Source organism: Macrotis lagotis, chromosome X (genome assembly GCF_037893015.1).
Source record: "Macrotis lagotis isolate mMagLag1 chromosome X, bilby.v1.9.chrom.fasta, whole genome shotgun sequence".
NCBI lineage: Eukaryota > Metazoa > Chordata > Mammalia > Peramelemorphia > Peramelidae > Macrotis > Macrotis lagotis.
The window spans coordinates 480,056,892-480,064,259 of record NC_133666.1 but is presented as its reverse complement, the minus strand read 5'-3'; the positions used below and the strand labels follow the sequence as shown (position 1 = coordinate 480,064,259).

General features: G+C 33.2%; 1 long non-coding RNA gene across 1 annotated transcript; it reads right to left on the bottom strand.

The window, feature by feature from the left end:
• Positions 1-1,252: 1,252 nt before the first annotated feature.
• LOC141497845 (uncharacterized) lies at positions 1,253-5,848 on the bottom strand. Its single transcript, XR_012471460.1, has 3 exons — positions 5,692-5,848; positions 4,403-4,499; positions 1,253-1,510 (listed from the first exon to the last, which is right to left on the bottom strand). It is a non-coding gene; the product is annotated as an uncharacterized LOC141497845 (long non-coding RNA).
• Between the last annotated feature and the right edge of the window lie 1,520 nt (positions 5,849-7,368).

Sequence of the window (7,368 nt, the reverse complement as noted above, 5' to 3'; positions counted from 1 at the left end):
CATAATGGGAAGTACAATAAGCAAGCAAATATGTACAAACAAGCAATAATCAGAATAAACAGAAAATATCTAAGAGAGAGAAGACACTAGAATTAAGTGGGTTAGGGAAAGACTTTCTGTGGAAAGCAGTATTTTAGTTGAAAGCTAAAAAAGAAAGGGGGGGGACTGAAGATAAGTAAGAGTGGCAATGAATGAGACTTCTTGTTAGAGAAGATTGAATGAGATTGCTAGTGAAGGTAAAGAGCCTTGGTAAGTAGTAAGTCTGCCTCTTCATGTGAGACAGGGATGAAGGTAGAAATAGCAGTAAAAGATATCTGAGTGATAGATGAGGAAGAGGAGAGAAGAGGGAACTCATGGTAAATGACCTGGAATACTGAAAGATTAAATAAATGCCTGTTTTCACAGTCAATATGTACTCTGTGAGTTTTCATTTCTAACATTATAGATTATGTGTGCCTGTCAATAATATGTATGTGTGTTTGTTTTTTTATAGCTCATCAGTGGATATACAATTGGTTCAAAGTGAGGCACTAGCTAAAATTCTTATTATTGTAAGAAAATTAATAAGTATTTCCATTATAAACTTGGAATGTACAAACTGGGAATGTACTTGGGGGAAAATATAAAAATATGTAAAAATATGTAGATCACAAATAGAGATGTACCTACAACCAATACACAAATAGATTGAGTATATATATATATATATATATATATATATATATATATATGTATATATAGACATTTAGATAAGAAATAAGTTAGTCAAATTATGTACAAAGAGAGCTAAATCATGCCTCTGTAATTGTGGGACTGCTAATGCCATCATATTGCACTTGACCTTGATTGCTAACCTCTACTAGATTATGTTTCACTGAACATTCCATTCTGGCTCAACTGAAATCTTTGATAGGGAATTAGTATACTCTTTTAGAAAGAGCACATTTCTGGTTTGTGCTCCAAGCAGAACATTGTATAGAAGCCTGATGAACTGTCTACTTTTTTTTCCCTTAAAAAGCAGGATTCATTAGGTAACTAATTTCTAAAATGAAGGTCCTTAACCTGGGGTTTATGAATTTTTAAAATTTTTTAATAACAAGTTATTTCAAACCACTTTATTTCCTTTTAAATATCATATATTTTATTTTTTATCATTTTGAAATATTCTGAGAAAGGATACAAAGAATTCTATGAACTTCCCCCCCCCCAAAAAAAATGATGAACCCCTGTGCTCCAAAATTAAATGCCATGGACTCACAGCCTAGGAACTCTTGAACTTAGAGTTCAAGGGCAACTCTCAAAGTTAGTGCTTGTCTATTAATTTTTATTTCTCTGCTACAAGATGGATCCTCAGCTGTGCTATCTGGGAATTCAGAATCTCCTCTTTCTCTTCACATAATTTTGTACTTCAGGAACCATTGTCCATGAATTCCTTCTTTAACAAAGATTATCATTATCTTCTTCCTCCTCCTCCTCATCATCATTTTAGTAAATCTTCAATTTCTGTTTACTATGAAAGTAGAAATAATTTTGGTGAATATTAAATACAGAAATAAACCTAGATGAAAACTCAAATATTTGTCTGTCAATAAACATTGTTATGATCTGTACTAAGGCCTAAGGAAAGCCAAATTCCCCCAACACACACACATACACATACACAACCACACACACACACACACACACACACACACACACACACACACACACACAGGCAAAAATACAATCCCTGAACTCAAGTAGCTTATAATCTTATGGGGAAAGATTTTATACAAAAAAAAAAAAATGAAGGGAGGTGGGAGCAAAAAGTGTAGTAAAGAGACAATAGGGGAGAAATGTATGCCTGACCTGGGAACCTTTCTAAAATGTTGATTCTGGGAGACACTTTCCAGGCTCTAATCAGAATAAGGTATCCCTCATGAAGAGCATACTAATGGGATGTGAGTTATATAGGGTTGCATGATCTTGCAGGTTGAATCAGTATCTTGGAAATGATAGAGAAGTCCAGAGGAGTAAAAGTGGGTGGGAAATGAATACTAAAACTCCATCAATATAGCTTGTTCGAATCCTGGAGTTGGGAAAACTTGTATTCAAACCCAGCCCCAGATATTTAGTAGATATGTGTCCCAGGCAAAATCCCACCTCTTCAGTTGTGAAATGGGGATGATACAAATACATCACAGTGTTGTGATATTCAAATTAGATAATATTTGTAAAGCATTTAGCACAGTGTCTTGCTAGCACAGTTTCCTTCCTCCTTCCTTTTTAAGTAGCTATAATCATTGTGATCTTTTGGAAACATATTGTTTAATATTACAGTTATGAATGATAGAATGCTAATATGGAGTCACCAAATGGTCCAAAAGGTCATAAAATTATAATAAATAACTAACAGATTCTACTATTTCACTGGTTGCTTCGTATACTAACCCTGTGTCAACCATGATGTCCTAATGCTAGACTGGGTAGAATGCCCCAGCCCTGAAGTCAAGAGGACCTTAGTTAAAATCTGGTCTCAGATACTTACTGTGTCCTTGATCAAGTCATTTGATCCCGATTTCCTTACATGCAGGACCATGTCTAGTCATTATGATTCACATATGGTCTTTGGACCAGTATGACTGGAGAAGAAAGTGAGGCTAGTGACTTAGCACAGCACTCGCCCTGCCCCCACTCAAATCCAATCCATATGTGTGTCATGGCATCATTTCCCTGATATCATGGTCTTCTTCAAAAAACTAAGGAAAAATATTGCCAATCATGTACATTATCTCAGTCTTTGACAGCATGAGACTACTGGTAAATTGTAGTAATGATGTCACCACCAACTCCCATGTCAGGGGGTCCCTTATTACCAACTTAATTCCTCATTTAGTTTCTGGTCCCATTAGGAAATATTCTCATTTGAATTTGATATGCATAAACAGTTGAGGGAAAATCCTCCTCACTACAATTAGCTCTAATAAAGAATGCATTTTCATCTGACATTGATTATCTACTCTCCAAATTTATCTTTAAGGTATAAAATTTCCCTATTCAGACCCCACAGTGATTTTTGTTTTTCCCTGTCACTGTCTCAAGTGAGTGACTCTGATTTACATGGCTGTGGCTGAATCTTTGCCTGTATGTGTGTGTGTGTGTGTGTGTGTGTGTGTGTGTGTGTGTGTGTGTGTGTGTACTTTCTTTTGGCCTGCTTGTTTCATTGCATGATGATAAAACTCATTTGTACCAAGTTCCTGGCTATTAATTTCCTGCAAATCATAGAACCTGAGTCTTTTCTAATCTTCACTGTGAGGCCAAATACAGCACTGACAAATCTAATTAGTATTAGGTAAGTGGTATAATTTTCTTTGAAGCCCCATTTTACCCTCAAATCAATCAGCTGATAACTAAAAATACCCCTGGATTTATGGATACTGTGAATAATCAATGACATTTGTCTCTCTTGAAAGAATATAAATAATAGTAAATGGATATGTAGGATTATATAGTTTCTTATGATCTATACCCAGGTTGTACTGACTATTGAAAAGATAAATGAAGTTTGTGGGAATCTAATCAAGAGGATTTCCATTCCTGGTTATAATCTAATAATTTGACTCTGACTAGAGTAGACATGATTGACTTTTATAATTACTTCCATAGTCATATCAGCTATACTCCAAAGTGACTTGAAGTTTAAGTAAATTAAAGGTAGCCTATATAACAGTCATTAGTTTCATATAAGGTGCTCTTATTAAGAAACTACTTCTTGAAATTTCAACAAATATTAACATTTAAAAGACTAGAAAAATTTAGGTGCCAGTTTTTTTAAATGAGTGAAAAAATCTAGAGTGAAATAATCAGATTTTCCTAGAATATATATATGTGTATATATATATATATATGTATATATATGTTTAGTTTCTTTCAATATTTATTAAAAAATCAAAACAACTAGACATAAATTTGGAAGCATAGATATGAAACTATAGGAGTATTAATGATTTCCTTAGCTATTGCCATAACTATCTTTCTTCCTATAGTACACTATGCATTTAAACATTGCATGCATTGTTGATAATGATAAGGCCAAGATAAATGATCAATTTTTCCCCTTCTAATTGTGAAATTTCTGACTCTGCTCACATTTCAGGTCCTGGTTTCCTTGGAAACTATCATATTGAAGTGGCTTCTAAGAAAGCAAGGGATATACCCTTGCTTTTTTAGTTCTCAAACAAACAAACCCAAAAAGCTATTCTCAAGCCCAGGAGTTTTAGTGCCATGGAATTCAGCATTTCCTTTTAGATGGAAATATTTGAGATTATTTTGCAGAGTACAAAGTGGACAGAAAATCAGATTTTAGAAATTATTTTAAGAACATTTCTTTAAACATTTTTCTTACTTTTATTACTGGTATTACCTGAAGGCTAAATAGTGTTTTGACTTTTTCTTTCTTCTTATTTTGTTTTATTTTTGTTTTTCCTTTGCTATGTAGAGGCCATTGTGTATAGATGAGGCTGGGGAAACAGATAAGAATACGCCTACATGAATCAAATTATTGTTTTAGTAGCTTTTCAGTTTCTGACCAATTTTTTCTTATCAAAGCTATTCTGGTTCTCTAACTGTTGTTAGGTTTGTCTGTTTCATTTTCATTTTCATCACTGATAAGATTGGTGGCACAGTGAAAGTCATAACTGTAAACTAGTGACATTTCTAATAACAACTTCTGAATTTCAATATAATAAGAAAAAATGCTGTCAGGTAGAGAAGTTCACTGAAAAAATCAATATTCATGTATAGCATTGTGGGAGGCAAGTTAAATAAGGTACAAAAATACTTTAATCTTTCAGGATGAGGAAAATTAATTTTATTCTTTATGATTTTTCTCAACCTGAATCAGCAGCATTGCAAGTGGTCTCTAATGGAATATAGTTAGAATTCTGAGCTTCAGAAAAGAAAAAAGGGAAAGAAAATTATCTTCTAGTCAATCAATGATTCTCAGTAATCTGTTTAAATAAATAGAGTAACTTATATTAGTAAATAATTTCCACTCAAGGTCTCATAACTTTTCAAAAAGGGTATGAGAGGTAATCTAATTCAAAATATTTTTCAATTGGAATCTCCCTAATATGATAACTACACAAATGCAAGAACAATGTCAATTTAACCTCCACTGATAAAGAAACCACCATTAAGGCCTTTTATTCCATTATTGATGGCTCTGATTAATAATATTTTTTCCTTATAAACAGATCAGGTCTACATTTTGGCAGCTCTGATTCATTGCTTTTAATTTTATATTTTTGAGAAATGGCTAGAAAATAAAATTTATTCCTTCTTCTATACCATGACTTTTCAACAAGTAACATCAAATCTTTCCTTCAGCATAAACACTGAAATTCACAACAATGATTATATGCCTACTTGGTAAGTATTTTTATGTGAGTGTGTGTGTGTGTGTGTGTGTGTGTGTGTGTGTGTGTGTGTTTGTATGTCTGTGTGGGTGTGTGTGGGTGTGGGTGTGTGTGTATGTATACAGTTGAGGTTACCTTCAACTTGGTTTAGTTTAGGTCATCTGCCAGGATGGTTTTACTAGGGGGTGATTGCTGGGCATATTACAGTTTTTTTGGAGCCATAGGAGAAAGTTGAGCTACAAGTAGAAAACAAACATGGATAAGTAACCCTGAAAAGGTTTCACCAAGCACTTACACCAAAACTGATGGTCCTCCTTGAACACCCCTTACAGCATAATCACAGTGTAAGCTTCCTTATTCAGACTACTTCTTGAAGCAGCTGAGGTACTGATGAAATGTGAGTTCCAAAATTGAAGCAATCTCTGTGATGATGAATTCACTGGTGATGAGTTTATCCTATGAGAGTAGAAGGTGGAACAAGAGGTAAAGATGATAGTGGGAGCAACAGTGGAAAATGAAATGTATAATCACATTGGAAAAAATAGAATAAGATTGTGAAGGACTTTAAACATCAAACAAAAGCATTTATATTTTATCCTTTCCACAATGGGAAACCACTGAAGCCTCTTAAACAAGGAAGTCACATGACCAGATACTTTTGGGAATTATGTGGAAATTAATGAAAATAGGTAGAATCTGGATTCAAGAAAAACAATTAAGAGATTATTGCAGTAGGACAGAGTGAGGTAATGAAGACCTGAGCTAATGGTGGTGAACATGTGAATACAAAGAATGAATTGATAATATATACAATAAATTACAATTTATTATTTATGGAAGGGGGCTGGTAAAGAAGAGGGAAGAATGATAGATAACTCTAACATTGTAAATATGAGTTATAACAGCAATGATATATATATGCATATATATATATATATATATATATTACTAGGGCACTTATCAAGGAATAATAATGAAGTTTGTTTTGAGCAAGTGGAGTTTGAAATGACTTTGGATATGACTATATTGATAAAAATGTTAGACAAAAGAAGGCCAGGGAAAGATCTCTGTGAAATTAATTCAATTTAGCTGATCACTTATTAAATTCATTGCTAAGTGATGGGGGCAAAAATATCAAAAGAAAATGAAACATCATGTGACACTGAAAAATTTTTATTCTACTTGAAGGGGAAGATGAGATGTGGCAAATGATTCAAATATGAAAAACTTGACCTAGTGGAAATAATATTAGAATTAAATCAGAACATGTAGATTTTAATTACAGCTCTGTTACTTATTATTATGTGGCCTTTGCAAAGATGTATGATCTCCCCAATCATATAGGATTGTATGGAGCTGTAAAGAATCTTGGATATTTTCTACAATAACCCTCATATTTTATACCTTTTTAGTTCAGTAATTTTTTTGGTTATGTCTGATTCTTCATGACCCCATTTTGTTTTTATTTTTGTTTTTTTCTAGGCAAACAAATTGAAATATTTTGCCATTTATTCAGCTTAGTTTTCCAATGAGGAAATTTAAGTTAACATTGCCCAGGTTTTAATTTAAGTTAACTTGCCCAGGTTCTCCCAACTAGAAAATGTTAGGGGACAGATTTGAATTTAGAAGGATAAATCTTCCTGACCCCAGGCCCAGTATTCTATCTGCTGTGGCATCTCACAGCCTCAAAGACCTTACAACTTTAATATATGAACCTAAAATTAAACTACTTTTTAATCCATTGAAACAGAATATTTCCTAGCATGTCTCAGTTTTGCAAACAAAGATATGCAAGGCAATTACTGAAAACTGCTAAACAGTATCCATGACATTTTTTCTAATACTTCAGTCTAGAAACCTTTCAGAAAGGGAAATGAAGCTATCAAGATATCACTTTCTTGTTTGGTAATACATTCTGGTTTCTACTAATAATATTCTTCCTTTTTTAATTGCTTGAATACTATAACTTTAA